At 39.4% G+C, this 20,530-nt stretch overlaps 1 long non-coding RNA gene across 1 annotated transcript; it reads right to left on the bottom strand.

Moving 5' to 3' along the window:
* Nucleotides 1-14,671: 14,671 nt before the first annotated feature.
* LOC308616612 lies at nt 14,672-20,283 on the bottom strand. The gene is made up of 3 exons (XR_014015732.1): nt 20,178-20,283; nt 19,085-19,198; nt 14,672-15,933 (listed from the first exon to the last, which is right to left on the bottom strand). It is a non-coding gene; the product is annotated as an uncharacterized lncRNA (long non-coding RNA).
* Between the last annotated feature and the right edge of the window lie 247 nt (nt 20,284-20,530).

Here is a 20,530-nt window from a genome sequence, read left to right as displayed (position 1 = left end):
TGAGCTTCAAGTTCAGTTGTCTTACTCCAAAGTCTATGCTGTTCACCACTAGAAAATTTAATCATGAAGTCCCTAGTTTCTGAGCCCTCGAGGGAGTGAAATATTACCCTTTTGCATATCCAAGGAAATAACCTGCTTCAATGACTTATTCTATACCGATGTGTAAGAAATTGCAAATCACTTCTGTGATCCACGCTGAAAATGTTAACATAATTCATAAAATATAGTCAGACAAATTCTTCATTGTTCTCAACTCAATACATCTTCATTTTACAACTGTTTATTTACCACATGCTTATTGTAAACCCACCTGATGAAATTTTATATTGATTTAAGCAGAAAACAAAGAGTAAAATGTGTCATCGATGCATTGCCAACTTTAAATATTGACAAGTGAAGAAAGAAGAAAATTCCCCAACCTTTTGCAAACATTTACTATAAACTCAATTCAAACACAGAAATAGTACTCACGGAGTTCAGGTTCAACATAAAATAAATAAGCATAGTATGAGAGGGCAGATCAGCAGGCTTGTGTCAGAACTTGAGGTCCTGCTCTACCTGTTAGCATTGTACTGGACAGGTCTTAACCTCTCTGAAGTTCAGATTTTCCATCTGGAAAATGCCATAGAAGTCCTCAGTCTTACCAACTGCAAGGTAAAGCTGTCATAAGACTCAAAGCAAATAATACAAATGAAAAAGTTTTAAACAGTAAACATAGTGAAAATGCTAATGGATTATCTGGTGGGAAACCTCTGAGACAATTGGATGCTGGGGGCAACAGAGTCTAAGAATCTCTCCCAGCAGATAAACTCCTCCTGACTGCATAGCTCACATTCCGGTTCCTCTGTTCTTGCCAAAGCAAGGGGAAAAAAATGGGAGCCAATTGCTATTGATGATGTGTACTTTTCTGAAGACCCTTGGAATCAGAGTTTAGAGTTGCTCTCAAAGGGGGATTTTTTTTGAAGTAGAGTTGATTTACAATATTGTGTTAGTGTCAGGTGCACAGCAAAGTGATTCTGTTATATATTTTTTCCCCTTCAGATTCTTTTCCATTATAGGTTATTACAAGATATTGAATATAGTTCCCTGTGCTATATAGCAAATCCTGTTGTTTACCTATTGTATGTATAGTAGTTTGTATCTATGAATCCCACACTCCTTATTTCTCCCTCCCCTGACCCCCTTTCCCCTTTGGTAACCATAAGTTTGTTTCCATGTCTGTAAATCTGTTTCTGCTTTGTATATGGGCTCATCTGTATTATTTTTTAGATTCCACACGTGAGTGAAAACATAATATTTGTCTTTGTCTGTCTGACTTACTTCACTGATATATTCTCTAGGTCCATCTGTGTTGCTGCAAATGACAATATTCATTCGTTGTGGCTAATATTCCATTCTATACACACACCACATCTTCTTAAACCAATCGTCTGTTGATGGGCACTTAGGCTGCTTCCATGTCTCAGCTATTGTGTATAGTGCTCCTGTGAACATTGAGGTGCACGTATCTTTTTGAATTAGAGTTTTTATCCTTTCTGGATATATGCCAAGGAGTGGGATTGCTGGATCATATGGTAGCTCTATTTATAGTTTTTTAAGGAACTTCCATACTGTTCTCCAGAATGGCTGCATCAATTTACATTCCTACCAACAGTGGGAGGGTTCCTCAGAAGAGGATTTTATTATTTCCTGATCATTAGCTAAAAGTGTTTTCCTCTAGAGAGTTGTTATCTCCAGTTCTGCTGGATTTTGGACTTCTAGCCTCCAGAACTGAGAGAGAATAATGGTCTTGAGTTTGTAATTTGCTACAAATAACACAGTATCTTTTAAAACATGGATACTGTATGCAACCACCAAGGGAGTAAATATTGATAGAGAAGAGGATGTAGGACTGAGCTTGAAGGCTCTTTTACTGCAAAAGGCCGAGGGGAAGGAGGATCTAGAAAAGGACAGTGATGCAGGAGGAAACTATGGAGGGTGGTTCTGGAAGTATGTGAAGAAGGAGTGTTGGCTAATGCTGCTGTTTGGTCAAGTAGGATGAGGCAGGAGAGCTGATTGGTGGACTTGGCAACCTGGAGGCTGTGGGAGACCTCGACAAGAAAAATTCAGTGAAGCAAAACCTGATTAGGGTGGATTTAAGACCCAGCTGGAGAAATCAGAGACTGCGAGTATCTAGACAACTCTCTCAAGGTTTTGCTGCAAACGGAAGCAGAGAAATGAGGTGACAGCTAGGTAGGAAGTAAGGTCAGGACAAGGCTTTTCAGACAGGAGAAACTCCAGCGGCATCCTTAGATGTTGACGGGAATGATCAAGACAGCACCAAGAAATATATTAAGAGAGAGGGAAAATTGCTGGAATGGTGTACAAAATTTTTTTGTTAATTTTTTATACCTCCTTCTGCCAAGATAACGTGTTCAGTGAATTTCCTTAAAGTGCTTTCTATGCCTTTTTTATATGGTTGAGATTATAGCTCAAGGAATATACAGAGAGATATTTAAAGATAGCTAACTCAGTAATACACACAGATGCAGGATTGAGTACCATTTGAACAAGAGTTTAGGGACTAAAAAGATCTGCTATTTGAATAGTTTTAAAAAATGACTCAGTCCATTTACTATAATATGTTCAAAATGGTTAAATCCCTTGGAAACTAAATGGCCATTGTGGAATTCTCTGCAATTCTCCTTTTGTGAGAGCAAAAAAAAAAGGCTTTTTGTTTAACAATTCTCCTTACACTATGTCCTGCTGTATTATTAGTTGGGGTATTCTTAGCAAGTGCTGGAAATTGAAAAGCACAGTAATTTTTTTTACACAGTTATCAAATATGTCAAGAAGTCAATCTGAACAGTGCGTTGAAAGAGAGGTACATAAAACACGTTTCCTGACGTAGAAAAAGAAGGCAAAGAAGAGCTAAGAGTAAAGCAAGGAAGTATCAAGTCTCACAGTGAGCTCCTGAATTAAAAGGACAGCAAGTAATACAAAGGGTTCTTGATTTAACCTTCCAACTTTCAACACAAGAATATATGAAATACGTGAAGGGGATTAAGAGGTACAAACCTCCACTTTTAAATAAACCACAGGGATGTGACATACAGCATAAGGAATATAGTCAGTAATACTGTAATGACTTATTATGGGGACACGTGTTTACTAGACTTACCATGGTGATCATTTCATAATGTATGCAAATGTTCAATCACTGTGTAGTACACCTGAAACTAACATAATATTATACATCGATTACATTTCAATTGAAAAAAAAAGAATATACAACATCCACATCCTTGAGTTCTTCATTTATATTTTGAAAACTTGCATACCTGATAGTTTATTTCTGATACATTTCCTATGAGAGACAACTTCTCCATACATAAAATCATTTGATCACACTGTTTTCCCTATAACCTCTTTAGATTTCTCTCCATGGTTCATGGTCTTTAGATTCTGCAGAAGCGTATTACTTTTCTGTTGGAATTTTGGGTAATTTTCTTCTCTGTCATCCCAGTTCAAAATTTTAGCTAGGATTTCTCTGGGTATGTATTTCTCTTTGGTTATTTAATCTGAAATAGTGTGAAAACATTTAAGGAAAATAATCAATTCTGTATTCTCTCTCTTATATGGAAGCTATGCTACAGTTATTCTGATTTACATCTACAGTTTTTATGTTGGATGTCTCTATTTGTAATTTTCTATGTCATTATTTTCTCAGCTTGATCTTTTTCCTTAAGGGTTTCTGAAGTTTATCTTCTGTAGTGCCTATTTTATGTCAATTTGAATTTTAACTCTAGTATTATAGATTTAATTTTTCATTAAAATTTCCATATCTCTTTTATATCTGCTTTCATATTATCCTGTTTGTGTCTTAAACTTAACCTGTTTTTTTCCCTTACTGTCTCTGTTACATAACAATGAATTCCTCTATTGTTAAAGGATTTTCTAACATTTTTTTCCTGATTCTTAAAATAAGTGATTTTCAGGTATTTCTTCTTCCTTGAGGATCAACTATTTTAAATATATGATTTTTTCCTCTATTTCTCTATTTTTTAAATGGTAAAACATTAAAATTTAAATCTTCTGCTCTTCATTCTTCCAACTACAATGTATCCATTTATAATGGTATATTATGTCTTTAGTAATTATGAGGAACAGAGATATATTTAACTTGGAAAAAATTATTCAGTCATTGTTAGACGAAAAAAAAGAAAAAAAAGAAGTTCCTGAAGAGACAGGATAGTGTGACCCCATATTTGCTTTAAGCATAAATATACACTTCACTCATTTATTGAATAAAATTTTATTTAGCACCTACTAACTGCCAAAGTCAGCTGTAAACAAGACAAACCTCCCACTCTCATGATGAGTACATTCTACTCAGGGAGAATGATAAAAGCAAATTTAATATTTGATTTTTTTCTAATTTTACAATTGTCTGACAAATTTTCCTAAGTACTTAAGCAATTAAGTAATTGCTTAATTTCAATTACATTGAAATACAATGATTCTTAAACTCTCTTAAATGTCCCTATAATATGTATAAGCTTAGTATGATTTCAAATTAATCACAAATCTAAAATAACTATTCATTTTTATATCTTTAAACTGAAATCACAAGGTTAAACTATTGACCCTCTAATATGTGAACTATTCTTAAATATTACAGATACTTAGTCTAACAAATGTACTAACTACTCTGAACTTTTTTTTTTTAAATCCCACATTTGTTTATTTATTTATTTTTGGCTGTGTTGGGTCTTCATTTCTGTGCGAGGGCTTTCTCTAGTTGTGGCAAGCGGGGGCCACTCTTCATCGTGGTGAGCGGGCCTCTCACTATCGCAGCCTCTCTTGTTGCGGAGCACAGGCTCCAGACGCACAGGCTCATGGGCCTAGTTGCTCCGCGGCATGTGGGATCTTCCCAGACCAGGGCTCGAACCCATGTAACCTGCATTAGCAGGCAGACTCTCAACCACTGTGCCACCAGGGAAGCCATACTATGAACTATAATTTTCTTTATATCTATACTTCATTCTAAGCCTTCCTGGAGTTAAAGGGGCTTATCCACTAAAGGAAAACTACGTCACCTCAAACAATTTTTTGCCAGCTTGACTGAGATATTATTGGCAAATAAAACTGTATATATTTAAAGTGTATGTAATGATTTGGTATACGTTGTGGAATGATCACCACAATCAAGTTAGTATACATATCCATCATCTTATATAGTTAGCTTTTTGTATGTGTGGTGAGAATGCTTGAGATCTACCCTCTTAGCAAAGTTCAAATATATTACACAGTTGTTAACTATAGTCACCAGTCTGAACATTTGATCCCCAGAACTCATTCATCTTACAGCTGGAAGTTTGGGTACATCTTCCTATTTCCCCCATCCCCAAGCCCCTGGTAACCACCATTCTACTCTCTGATTCCATGAGTTTGACTTTTTTTTCTTAGATTCCATATCTGAGTGAGATCATACAGTATTTACCTTTTTCTTCTGGCTTATTTCACTTAGCACAATGTCCTCCAGCTTCATCCATGTTGTCACAAATGTATTCAGCCATAAAAAAGAAGGAAATCCTGCCACTACAAATAATTTTGAGCTTGTTTTCCCCAGGGAATATTTAGGATTTCTTGGCATACTGAGACTGCTTAATAACCAGACCAAATCTTGGGCATTAGAATATCCAGAGCTGCGGACATCCAGGTCAATTCTACTTCCCACTCTGACTACCAAGCCAAGTCCTGTTTAGTAGTCCTTTTTATAGCTAGGAATTGTCATTGAATTTTCATGTCAGTTTAATCTATAATCCCCATCCAAGTGGTTTCTCCACTTGATTGCATTTAACAAATCTATATACTGCTTCAGTCTGTCCTCAATTCTTGTCCTATTCTTCCTGTTTTTAGATCCACAGTTTTTAACTGATATTAAAATAACATCAGATTTAATTTGGGAATGTCCTCATGTCTTTGACAAGAGCAGCAAGAAGTCATTAAACAATTTTGAGCAAGGCTGTGATATGAACAGTTTTATATTTTCAAAGTATTACTCTGGCAACTCTGGGCAAAATGAGTTAGAAGAATGCAGAGGGGATTCAGAGTTCAAAGCCCTTGCAGTCTTGCGGGCAAGAGATTGCTTTGTGATTCAAGCTGGGGGTTGGTTGCATCAACTTCTATACCCTTGACCCAAGAATAAGCCTCCTCCTTGGGAATCTCTGCCTTTCTCCACTCAGACCCCATCTGTGGAGGGAGACACATGGAATTAGAGAGGAAGCAGAACTCAGCCAGCCAACCACACCAGTCCAGTGATCCTGTCTCAATCATATCACCCTTCTGACCACTGGGCATCGAACCTAAGAGTAATAAGAATTCAGCAAAGAAAGAGGTCAAGGAGGTGAGAAACCTTCATGGAAGGAATAGACCTGAACTGGACCCCATCATAGGGTGATGAATGTCATCCACTGAAATCTAAGGAGAATTGACCACCCTGGAAATATTTATGTGTATACACTCTTTCCAAGCTCTACAGTTGGTGATGGGAGGGAGGGAAATAACAGTACCTGAAAATTTTTTTGCACATCTATATTTATTTTATCATTTTATTCAAATGTTTGAGGGAAAAGAGACCTATTATTAATCACATTTTTATATGAAGACATTGAGGTTTAGAGATGTTAAATAGCCCAAGGCAACATCCAAGTGTGTGTTTACACACACACACACACACACACACGTACACACACATACACACATACACGTAACAGAGTTAGGACTAGATTCTGAAAGTATTCCTTCCCTCGGGCATCTACTCATATGGTTTAGGATTGCCAGTCAGGAAACTTCTCAAAGCCACACTAATGCACATTCCTATCAATTTGATTTTTTACATTATAAAAATAGTATTAAATGCTTACTAGTGCTGAGTGCTGTATGTGGAAAAAATAAAGCCTGTGAGATGTCTTTTCATTCATTATTTTGTCTCCTGTACCTAGCACTAAGCCTGACATGTATTCAGTGTTCAATTAGTTGCTAGGTTATGTCCACTTTTTCCCAGATGGAAGCCTTTTGGGGGTCAACAGTAAATTTAAAATAAGAGTAGATTCTTGGACTCAGTTCCTATACAATAATTGCTAGACTGACAGCGCCTAAGCCCTCTGCTCTGGTTCAAAGGTGCTTCCCACATGGTTCCCAAGGACCCTCCCTCCGAGCCCTGACTCCTACAGGTAGATGGTGGTCCCACTGCTTCTCAGACCTCCCCTCATCCCCTGACACCCTGTTAGCACACTGGCAGAGACTCAAAGGCAGGTAGAGGAGTGGGAAAGCTTCATAGTGGAAAACAGACTTCAGGTGTGTCCTGATTGGAAGCTGCTGTCCTGGAGAAGCTGGAAGAGGGCTAGGGAAAAGCCTGACACCCTATGTGACTGCTTAGGGGTACACATTTGACTTTCTCTGGTTAGTCCTAAGCTGGAAGCAGGGACCAAATTTAGGAAAGCTATCACTTATTAATCAAGTCCTGGCCATTTAGGGTTGATTGTTACAGGAGTTATTGTTTGGCTTCCTGAACTGGTGCTAAAGATAGTGGTTTGACTTGCTACAAGTCTGACATAGATAGCACACTGGCTTCCTGGGCTGGGTACCCATCGATAATGGGTTGGTTTCCTGGGTTGGTTGGGTCAGAGTTCTATTTTTACATGTATGTATAATATGGCCATAGTCCATTTGTATATTCAGTCTCTTACCCCTCTTCTGAATTCTGCTCTTAGGCCAAAATCAGAGCTGCCTCTTATCTGTTTTTTTAATGAGGCTTAAAACAATACAATTCTTTCCTGTGACTTGCTTCCTAGTATAACTTTTTTCTTCCTTGTAACCTTATCAGAAAAGAGAACTGAGAAATAAATATCAAGAACTCATAGTTGTCCCACCCCTGTGACCCCCTTCCACTGCCCCCAGAAGAAGTCTGGGGACCTATACGTTCTCTCTTTCCAAGGTGAATGTTCTTCCCTTTAGCTACTCTACTTGAGGCGGACACAGAGGTGCGCTGGCCAGATGGCCCTTCAAGGAAGTACAGTCAGCAGACAGCCTCCACTGTCAGCTCTTTCGGGTTCTGACTCAGCTGCTCAGAGCCTCCATACCCGAGGTCCTACCCTTTGGGGGTCAGCCCTTGTCCAGCAACTGAGCAAGGCAGGTGTATGAAGATGCCACCATTTTGGCCCATGAGGACAACATTGATGGGGGGGTCCTCTAAGGACCCCTTAGAGGTCCCCACAAGGTTGGCCAAGATTTCTCAGGCTGACAGTACTATTTCACTCTTTCCTCTGCACAGTTTTCCCCTTTACTTTTGCAGCTGCTGATTCCTAATAAAATCTTGCACCCCAAGCTGCATGTCAGCTACCACTTCTGGAGAACCCAGTCTGTGACTGAATCTCAGAGTCTGTCTGTTGGCCCCACGGTGTTTTCCCTACAGATGACAGACTGGTCAACATAAGTATGAATACAGTCTCAGTTCACAGCTTCACCTCTCACGTCCTTAAGTCTGGGAGTAAACACACACACACACACACACACACACACACACACACACCAATCTAACCATTGTGATCAACCTGCTCTCTAATTGTGTATGTAGGTCAGACCTAAGACAGAGATGAGCCCATAGTCTGTCACTTGGTTACTGATATGCAAGGATCGAATTTATACCCAGAGAAGTGTCCATCCATCTCTTCTCCATGGAAATGGTGGTGCAGCTGGGTACTCTCACAGTTCCCCTGTGCCTCTTAATCTGAGGTATGAGGGTAAAGTGGAACCAAGATGGTCAGCACAGTAATAGAAAAATAGAAAAGTGAAAGAATAGAAAACTCCATAGAAAGAAGAGTAAGATTGGATTTAGCAAAGTTGTTACTTAGAGTCATTCCTAATTTACAGTTTAACCCCCGGGCTTAGTGTCTCAGACCGTAGCAGGAATTTAGCACGAATCCCTTGAGCCCCGGGCTGGTCTGGGAGCTACCTGTCTGGGCTTCAGATGGTGCATGAACAGAAGCATTGGCAATCTCAGGCGCTGGCTCCAGACAGCTACTGGATTAAGGAGAAAATTTTTTCATTGATGCTAAATTAAACATGATCCAAATCCTCATGTGTATAATATTTTGTACTTTTTTCTCATCAAAAGGTGATTTACTGAGTAGAGGAAATGGACATTGGGAACCAATAGCAAAGTGAATGAGCTTGAGTGTGTAGAAGGAGGGAAATGCATTGCTTTAGCCTCTGTTTGCTAGTGAAACACCCCCTATAGAATTATCACCAACAATGAAAAAATACATCCATCAAGCAGACTGTGTGCTCGAGAGGCTGTGAACAAAAGCCACGGAAATAGCCATTGCCTCCTATTTCCCAATGTGAAAGCATTCCAAAATTCAGACAGCAAAGACCAGTCCCCAGTTGTTCATATTACCCTCAAATGGAACCTCATTACTATGAGTCATTATGTTCCAGTAGCTTTATCTCTAGTGCTTTTAAGCTGCAAGACTGTGAATATTTCACCTGACATGAATGGGCCTGGGATAACTTGGGGTTGGAGGCATTATAGAATCACAAAAGGCAACAACCTAGATCACATGAAGAACAACAGATCAAATAAGATCAAGATAGACTACCTCCTCTCGATCCCAAATCCCCATAAATATGGGAAATTGGGAAGAAGTGTGTGTGCATGTGTGTGTACAAGGGAATAATTGCTTACCACCATTAGAGAGAAAGATCTATCAGTACACCAGAAATGTGGCTGATTCCCAAAAGATAGAAGGCAAATGATGTTGGTTTGATGGAGTAAACAGGAGCCCAAAACTCAGCCCACAAGAGGGAAGCCATGAAAAATCAAAGCAGAGCTGGGTGTGCTCTAAGTGTGGACTGGCTCTTACAGGGAGCTGGTGAGTCTTCAGGGTTATGGGATCACATTTGGAGCATATAGAGCAGCCTGGCAGGTCCTTCCTGCCTACACTGACCCTTCACTCTACACCTCCACTTCAATCAGAAGAGAGCATTTTCTCCTAGACTATGCCAGTTAGTTCGAATGCTCAAGGTGGTACTGTTGGCACCAAGAGTAACTTCTGACAAATAGGAGAAAAAGGAAGCCCCCAAGCCCAAAAGACAGAGTAATCAAATGCTCCACCAGGGAGAACTTCCAATCTCCTCCAAAATCACTCGAGGCAGCCTGCTGCAAACAGAAACACAGTCAAGTGAGTCAACAGGGAATCTCAGATTTTTTAAATGAGTATGTGAGCAAGAAACAGAAAATATTTAAGGAAAACTAATACTTTGACAGAGAGGCACAAAGGCAACAAGTAGAAAAACATGCGTCATAGAACAAAAAAGAGGGGACTTTAATCGATGTATAATTAATAACCTCAGAGTTACAAGAGAGGCTATCTCATTTATGAAATTAAAATGAGTTATTTTGACAAACAGCCAATTAGATATCTTGGAAATAAAAGAACATGATTATTAAAATAAAAGTCTCAAATATACCAATGTCAAAATAGGCACCCCTGAGGAATAAATTACTAAGTGGGAGGATGGATCTGAAAAATTCTTTCAAAATTCTGTACAGGAGGATGAAAAGAAGGCATGAAATAAAGTCTAAAATATGAAGCCTACTTGTGAGAGTTCAAAAGTCCCGTTAGTAAAATTTTTAAATCCAATTAGAAAAATTCAGTGAGATGTAAATGAAAATTCCAACAGACCTTTTATTGAACTTGACAAGTCAATTATAAAATAAAAGAGAAAATGTTGAATAAAAAAGAACAATGATAGGAACTTGACCTACCAAATGTTGAAAAAAGCTATAAAGTTCTATCAGCTAATACAATATGGTGATGTTGTATTGGTCTTAGTACATGAACAAACATGGATAAATATTTTAAAAAATAGAAAGCCTACATTGAGATAGATTTCATTAGAAGTGTTAATGTGATAAGTCAGAGATTTAAACTCCTTTTGAGAAACAGCTTCTGGCTTGATAGTGCACCTTGGAAAAGACTGAAGACCTAATCATCTTGGGTCATCACGTGACCATGGATCCTGAGTTTCCCATCATGAGCCAAGCGTGGTCTGACCCACCCAGCCATTAGATTGGGTGTGCAGTGATCTATCATCAAATATAAATGGTATTATGATAGCTTTATAGTGTGTCAACTGGACTAGGCTGAACTACACTTCCCAGAATTCCCTTTCTCATATGTTTCCGGTTATGATGGGTCACAAGGGAGATTCTTGAGACATTTAGAAGGCTGAAAAGAAGAAGCAGCTGTGTGTCATGCACATACAGTTGTTGCTCATCTGTTGACCCACCTCGTTAACATGAAGCAGCACCTAGGCCTGCAAATGCTCTCTTATACTATATCTTCCTTTAGATTTCCTGAGTTCTGGGCCAGGTATGTATGTGTTTTACTTCCATGATAAAGGGTCATCAAAGTCAGAGGTTTTGGTTTTGTCCTCATGGGGCCCCAGCTCATGCTCACCAGGTTTCAGTCTACTTATGATCTGTCCTTCCTGACTACAAGCTCTGTGGATCTGCAGGGACAACAGCCTTACACAGATTGCTTAGCCAGCTCCACATTGCATAAGCATCAAAAGAGCTCAAGCAAATCCAGAGGGTACAAATAAGTTACTTGCCGATGATGAGCAGGTGACTCTCGGAATTGTCTCCTGTCCCTCAACCTATGCCAGTGGCCTCCTGGGATGTTCCTATGGCCAGTTGACTAAGGAAGAAGAACTTCAGGATGGTGTGCTGGCACCACCGGGAAGTGGGAAGCTGCAGCGCTACAGCCCCACCCAGGGACAACACTGAAGTTCAAGGTGAACGAAAATCCTCCAGCGGGCAGCCGACTGAGCAGCACATGTCCAGTATGCTGAGTGAAAGATGGCCATAGGTGTGGCTTGACACGGATTCACGGGGTGTCACAAATGGTTTGGCTGGATGGTCTGGGACTTGGAAGTTGAAAGTTCTGGGAACTTCCAAGTTTGGAAGATGGGTGGCAAGGAAATCTTGGGGAAAGGTATGTGTGTGACCCTCTAAGACTGTAAGATACTTTTGTCTCAGGTCAATGTCCACCAGAGGGCATCCACTGCAGAGGAGACTCAATAATCAGGTGGACAAAATGACTTGCTCTGTGGAGGTCAGCCAGTCCCCTTCCTCAGATGCACAGTCATTCATATTTCTGTTCACATGTCACCTTCTCAGCCTTATCCCTTCATCCTCTGATTCCTTATCTGATTGATTTCCTCTCTTCTTCACATTTATCACAGTCACTTGCACACGATGTTTACTTCTCTCTATTCGCACTACCCTATGCAGGTCACCATCAAATCCCACATGGACACAGCAACCACTATTAACTGATCTCATGTTTATTCTCCCACTTATTCTCTGCATTGCAACAGAAATGACGTTCCTTGAATAAAACCTGAATGTGTCCCTCTTCTTTATAAAGGCTCCCCTAACTCCCCTTTACCCTTCACGTAAAAAGCTTCATATGCACTTTGTGATACATCCCACCCCCACTGACTCCCTCCCCTCCTCAATTTAGAGCACCTCCAGACTCCAGGCATACTAAACTTCCTTCTGTTCCTCAGACCACACCGCACTCCACCCTAGAGGCCTCGCCACGCATTTGCCCCCAGACTGGAATACTCTCTCCACCTATAGCCTCTTTAGCTCGCTTCCCTTTGTCCTCCAGTCTCAGAATGGATTTCACTTTTTCCAGAAGACCTTTCCTAAACCTTCCCTTATTGTAATGGCCCCACAGCACCCTGTTTTTCATATTATAACTATCACCATCCTTTCCTGCAATTCCTCACTTAATTATATATTGAGAAGTAGTGAAGTATAGAGTTTTAAGAGTCTGGGCTCTGAGTCTGCCAGCCTGAATTTGAATCTCATCTCTGCCTTTTACCAGCTTTGTGACCTCTGGTAAATTGTACCAACAATGATAAAAAGTTGATGTAAAGATTAAGTGAACTAATAATATACATAAAGCCCTTATAACAATCAAATCACAGCAAATGCTCAATCATTGGTGTTTCCATTGTTGTTACTGTTCTTTTCTCCCTGGGAGATCACCACAAAAAGTGGGGACCCTGTTCACCTCTGATTCACAGTACCTGGTTCCTCATAGACAGGCAACAAGTATTTGTTGAATGAATAGATAAATGAATGGATGAAATCTTCCTTACAGTCCTAGAGCGAGTAAATGTGGAAGCTGGGACTAGAATCCAAGTCTTCTGTCTTTTCTTGTATTGTTCCCCCCATCCCTTATAATTGTGCTTCTCAAACTGAGAGGAGTTTACCCTCAGGAGTACATGTTAATATGCTCAGGTACTCTAAGCCCCAACACAAACAGGGTTCAACTTCCTTGGGCATCATTTTTTTCCAATGATAAGCAGTTTAAAGTGTTATCTTTACATTGGGGAATAAAATGCAACAGTCACCTGAATATTTTAAGTAACATGAGACCAGAAATAAAATTTCCTACTATGGCTATGCCTCATCCCACCCCCATGCTCCAGCCCTGCCCTTCACCCATAAACAAGGCAACCATACACAACCAGGGATGCCACTGGCCACCAAATTACTCTCCGTGCCATTATTTGCAATAATGATCAACACAACATAATTATCTCCAGTGCTCTCTAGAATACTGGATAGCATCTTAGAACTTATTTTAATTAGGCTTTGGTATATATGTTTGTGAGGATCATTTGGGTTTTAAACAAAATTTGAAATTATATTTTATTATTTCTGATTATGTTTTTTAAAGCTGGTGGGAATGTGAATTGGTACAGCCACTATGGAGAACAGTATGGAGGTTCCTTAAAAAACTACAAATAGAACTACCATATGACGCAGCAGTCCCACTACTGGGCATATACCCTGAGAAAACCATAATTCAAGAAGAGTCATGTACCAAAATGTTCATTGCAGCTCTATTTACAATAGCCAGGAGATGGAAACAACTTAATTGTCCATCATCGGATGAATGGATAAAGAAGATGTGGCACATATATACAATGGAATATTACTCAGCCATAAAAAGAAACGAAATTGAGTTATTTGTAGTGAGGTGGATGGACCTAGAGTCTGTCATACAGAGTGAAGTAAGTCAGAAAAACAAATACCATATGCTAACACATATATATGGAATATAAGAAAAAAATGGTCATGAAGAACCCAGGGGTAAGACAGGAATAAAGACACAGACCTACTAGAGAATGGACTTGAGGATATGGGGAGGGGGAAGGGTAAGCTGTGACAAAGTGAGAGAGTGGCATGGACATATATACACTACCAACCGTAAAATAGATAGCTAGTGGGAAACAGCCGCATAGCACAGGGAGATCATCTTGGTGCTTTGTGACCACCTAGAGGGGTGGGGTAGGGAGGGTGGGAGGGAGGGAGATGCAAGAGGGAGGAGATATGGGGACATATGTATATGTATAACTGATTCACTTTGTTATAAAGCAGAAACTAACACACCATTATTATAAAGCAATTATACTCCAATAAAGATGTAAAAAAAAAGACTCTTCAAAAAGAAAGGATAAGCTGTTAAAACATATATTATTGTCTAACATTAATTTTAGGCAAACTGATAATAAGTAGTAAGCCCACTAGCAGTGATAAAGCACAGTTGGCATCATCCATTTCCATACATGGGTACGGAGTTGGCTGCTGGAGGAGCATGTAGGGGATGGAAGAAGACGTGTCCAAGAGACCAGGGTTTCTCAGCAGCAACACTACTGACATTTGGGGTGGATTCTTTGTGGTGGTGACAGTCCTGTGCATCATAGGATGTTTAGCAGCCTCCCTGGCCTCTACCCACTAGATGTCAGCAGTACCTCCTACCCCGACACAACCAAAAGTGTCTCCAGACATGGCTAAATGTCCCCTGGGGGATAAAACCATCATAGTAGAGACAATAGAACACAGAAGACAGGAGACACAGAAGCTAGTGTCTTTTAAAAGTAGATAAATATTCTATTTTGACCCTTCTGTCATTTCAAAAAGAGAATAAATTCTGCTGTAGAGCGATTGCCAGCAATAAAATGGAACCCATCCTCAACGTTGCAAGAGTTGTTTTTAACTGAAATGAAGCAAAGGTGTGGGAAAATCTGCTTTTTCTGGAGTCTCTTAATATTCTTGGATTTGAATCTAAATTCCATTCCTTAAGGCACTTGGAAGAGCAGCTTACATTTTTTCCCCCACATGCCAGAAATTATAGTAGATAAGGCCTTTTTCACACTATTACTTTCAAAATGCCTCAAACAGCAGCCTTATCTGCAGTCATCTCTGAGTTGAGAATCATTTTCTTGGCTTTTACAACACTGGCTGGAAGTGCTGACATGCTTGGCATCTTAGGTAGCATCTGAAACTCCTCTTTAGCGAGACCAGAGCTGACCTAAGGGAATGCTAATTGTTCACCTGAACTTCAAGGGCTGACCTCTTTGCATATCAAGAGTTTATTAATTCAATTCCAACTGGATCTATTGTTGAAAATATCTGTGACCCAAAAGTCCAAAAGTAAAACTAAAATCTATTTGTGAGGACAGCTGCCAAAGAACCTCTGCCCGCTCCATGGAAATTACTTCCACCTAGAAAATCTGCATTTTTTTTTATTGCCAAGAATGTGTGCAGCTCTGGCATGGTGCACTTGGTCCCTGGGTTCCTTTACATTCTGCCACTGTTTTTAGGTTTTGCTTCTGCTTCGAACTTGAGGAAGCCCACTTTTCCTTGGGGAAACAAAGGAATCTGCCTAATGAATATGAAAGGAAAAACAGAGGGATAGCGTATGGCAGAAGTGTCAGAGCCTCACTCCACTAAAGGGACCTTCCTGTGCATCTTCACATTCATCAGGCTTTTTCCCACGAAAATGGTTTGTACCTAGTAATCTAGAAAATAAAGCAACAATACATGTATTAGATATATTTTTCAAGATCTTTTGCTAAAAAAGCTACTGAGCTCATTCCATTAAACTCATCTGAAGATTACTCTGGTGCTATGCCTTTTTAAAAATAAAACTCATGTTTATCTTTCTTTTCTGTGCCCTTTCTATAGCATGGTGCAATGTTGGGAAGTTGACATTGCTGTTAATTTTTCTGTTTTACAAGAAAGGAAACTTTAAAAAGGTCTCTATCGAGGGTGTAATTCTAACTATATCTCAGTTCTCCAAACTTTTTCTCCCAGGGTTCTCCTCATGTGATTCATACAATCTGTCACTCTCAATGTTGTCATAACACCATTGTTAACCATCACGTGTGTTTTCTGAATGGCTGTATTTTCAAAATGAAGAGCATACATTGGAAACAAGACTTCAAGGATTATTCTTTGACAAAGATAAGAAAAGTTCATCGTTGTAAATCTTTATCTAAAAGAAATATAAAAGGTTTAATAGATAAAAACTGAAAATACAAATGACCTTGTCTGCTATCCAATAAGTTAAATAAATAGATGAACGTTAAGTTAAAATATGTGATTACAAGAGGGAAAAGTGGTGAAATGTAAATGTAATTTTTCCGTGAAGGCCTTGTAAAACCTATTTAAGGAAAATTGGTCTTCAGTGGAAGATTATTTGGGAGCTTAGGACAAAAGTGGGTTAAAACTGTCCTACTTTATAGCCCATCAGATAGGTCTGGCTTTTGTGAGAGTATTTATAGGTACATGAGGAACCTACAGAGATATAAATGTGTGCATGCAATCAGCAGTGAACTGAATAGTAGGAATCTACACAAAGGCTCAAGAGGGAGTGGAATTCTTTCTGGGCAAGAATATAGGCTATTTGAGTCATTCTGACACCAGGCACATAGTAGATAGAGATCTAACTTGCCTGATCCTTTCAGCTCCACCGTATAGGTCTGGGAATGATTCCACCCATAAAGAAAAAATGCTCAAATTATCACATTGTCTTTCAAGTGAGTGGAAGAAAAGATGCTTTGAGTTTTTACTATATTTATTGGTCTCTTCCCAGGTTGGGAACTCAGAGCAGAGCCACAAATACTCACGCTTGAAATCTCAAAAGTTAGATATAGTAAGACATTAAACACAAGGCACTGGGCTCAAAACTGGGAAAGTTACTGGGTCACCACATCATTTATCTTGAACTCAGTGTTGCCAAGAGATGGCAATATTGGCCCAAAACACAGAACTAATTTCCCTCTCATGCCCTTCATTCCCAAAGTCCTAACTCAAGGATGATGAGTAAGAAGATGTTGAACTAAACAGTAATAAAAATGCCTTTCAACAGGCCAGGTCAAATAAGGTCAAAGGAGAAGCTAGGGAAACAAGACATGACATTTTCAAAAACTTACTGGTATGACTTAGAAAATACAAATCAAATGACTCATCAACATGGTTTAGAAGACATGCACGAAACCCTTGTTAAAAAACAAAATGGAATGCCAATAAAAAGAGAATGTCAAAATGGTTGATAAATGTATTTCACTTCCCACTTGCCTTACAGAATGCACTAGGGGTGCCAGTGTCTTTGAATGTCCAGCCTCCCCTGGCCAGTATCCCCATGCCCAATGGAGCATGACGTTAAACAGAAAATTAAAAACACTGTGAACAGTGGAGAGAGACCACAGAAGAAATGAAGAGGTTTATATTTTAGTATATTAATGGCACTTTTTCCTGCTTTTTGTAAAGGGGATTCTGCATTTTCATTTAGCGCTGAGCCCAGCCGATTATGTAGCCAGCCTTGCCTAGAATATTTGAAAGCTAAAGGTCCCCCATAGACAGTGATCAGTGTTCAAGGGATTTCTGGGAGATGAACTGTCCTTGCACAAAGCTGGAAGGGACCCAATAGTAGATTCACGGCTCTCCCGGAGACTGAATCTTGAAACATCCTAATGAAGACAAAATCCTGACTGTGTCCTCCATACAACACTCGTAAAACAAACTGCCAAGCCCAGATAAAATCCTGATAGTATTTCTGAGGTCTCCCCAAGAAGATATCTACTCTAGACGCTTAAGTCTCTCAAACCAATAAATTCTCTTTGTTGCTTAAACAAATTTGAGTCAGGCTCCTGTAACTTTCAATTGAAAGAGTCCTGAGCTGTACAGAGTTCTGAGGTTGGTGGTTGCTGGGAAGGGTGATTTCCAATCTCATTCCTCACATGCTGGAATGGGGCTTGGTACGGGATATGCCCATCACATCAGATCACGCTGATACGCTGGAATCCTGTCCCACATTGACTGAAGACCATTCTCAAAGAAAAATTTAAGTTAATGGAAAGTTTGTTCCAAAGTCCATTAAGAATAATAAAAATAGACAAGACAGGAGGCCAATTCTGAAAGGAAGATAATCTTAAACAATTGATTAACCGGAAGTTAAAGGCAAAAGGAGTTTCTAAATCGTCCTTTTAGTGACAATATTTACGGGAAGAGGAGATCTACTCTTATGAAAGGGTTCACTCTTTCTTTGAATTTTATAAAAGATTCACAATTTTTGGCAATAGTGTCAAGGCAATTTTGGAAGCAACAGAAAAGAGTAAGTTGCTCAGTCCAGAGAACAAAAATTATGACCGCTTTGCCTGCAGGAGTTTGAGAGAGGGCTTCACAGTTTGGGTTATAACATTTGCTTTAGGATTTAGACTGTATATTGATACATCATCGCTGAAAATAATTCCAAAGGCAAAAATCTATTCTTATTTGGTTCCAGAGTACCTTTTTTATTTGATAGCAAAACTCACTATTGCAAAGAACCTGTGATGTGCTTTTTATGTCATGGTCTCCTTTGTTAATGCTAATGTATACTGTCCTAGGCTCTGTGCTAAATGCCTTCACATACTTTATCCCATTTAATTTTATGTCTCTAAGAGATAAATTAGATTACTTTTCCCATTTTACAGAAATTGCTATTCAAAGGTCATTTGCAACTCAGGGAAAACTAGCAAGTCTTGACTCACTCAGGTGTGTCTGCCTGCCCGTGGTGTCAATTTTGTGTTACAGTTTCTCACAAGCTAGAGAGGCCCTGGATGTTCACAGCTTCTAGAGAAAAATTTTAAGAGGGGACGGGAGCTACATACTGCAGACCAAACTTACCTGCATGTTGTCATTTTTTAATTCACATGCTTTTTTTCCCTCCATTTATAAATGGAAAATAACATCACTATCCTGATCATTCTCTTGACTTTGATTTCCCAAAAGACAGCATCCCTGTGAGTTCAAAATAAAAATTTATTTGATTATACTCAGAGCAAGATGGGGAAGGGATGGTTAAAAATTATTTTATTTCAAGATATTTGTTTTGAAAAAATGGTTTTAATAAAAATCCAAACTATACATACTGAGTATAAAAATTTGCCACGTGTATGTGTATGTGTACATACGTGCACACACGTGTATGTATCATATACCTACCGTGTCACACTAAGAGAAACCCTGAACATTTTACAAACACCTGAAAACAATGTAAACGGTTTGGCTGTCATTGAATCTTAGATGGATTAAGACTCCATATCAGGGTCTGCTACGTACTACACAAGCTTTACACTATTATTCAAACTGGTCTTTTTTAATGGACTATTTCTAGTAAGCAAAAGAAAGCACGAGTGACATTTTCAGCTTTGTTCAAATTGAAAACCTTAACCAAACATGCCACAGAGACCTGAAATAAACAAGATGGATTTGTCCTTGCAGTCACGCTTGAACCATCCGCCACCCCTCCCAGCATGAAATAAAAAGAAACGAGCTTGAACGCTAGAGGGCAACATTGTTCCTCAAATACATACACAAAGGAAAAACTAGGGATGTATAAAATTCCTTACTATTTTTGTCTTCCCTTTAAGAAGACTCCCTTTCAATATATTCAATTTGATGACTTTGGAGGTATGCATATACCCATGAGACCATCACCTCCAAAAGCTCCTTCCTGCCCTCCCCCTCACAGCCCCCCCATTTTCTGTGTCAAGAACACTTAACCCGAGGTCTACCCTCTAAACGAGTTTCCAAGTGTACGATACAGTTTTGTTAGCTGTACAGTCTATGGTGTACAGCAGATCTCTAGAACCTGCTCACCTTGTGTAACTGAAACTTTATATCTGTTGAACAAAACTCCCCGTTCCCTCCCCTACCAGCCCCTCAACCTCAATCACTGTTTTACTATCTGTTTCTATGAGCTGACTGTTTTCCATACCTCCTGTAAGTGGAACCAGGCAGCATTTGTCCTTCTGTGATGGGCTTCTTTCACTAGTATAATGTCCTCCAGGTGCATCCATGTTGTCTCACATGGCAGGATTTCTCTTTTTCCCTGTATGTATACACCACACTTTCTTTATCCATTCATCCATCATTGGACATTTGGGCTGTTTCCATGCCTTGTCTATGATGAATAATGCTGCAGTGAACAAGGGAATACAGATATCTCTTTGAGATTCTGATTTTAATTCTTTTGGGAAGGTACCCAGAAGGGGGAATCACTGGATCATATGATTCAATGTTTAATTTTTTGAGGAAACTCCATACTGTTTTCTACAGTCACTTTTTCCA

This window comes from Mesoplodon bidens (genome assembly GCF_964165515.1).
Source record: "Mesoplodon bidens genome assembly, chromosome: 4".
NCBI lineage: Eukaryota > Metazoa > Chordata > Mammalia > Artiodactyla > Ziphiidae > Mesoplodon > Mesoplodon bidens.
Note: the sequence above shows the minus strand (reverse complement) of the source record. Positions and strands in the feature narration are given on the sequence as shown.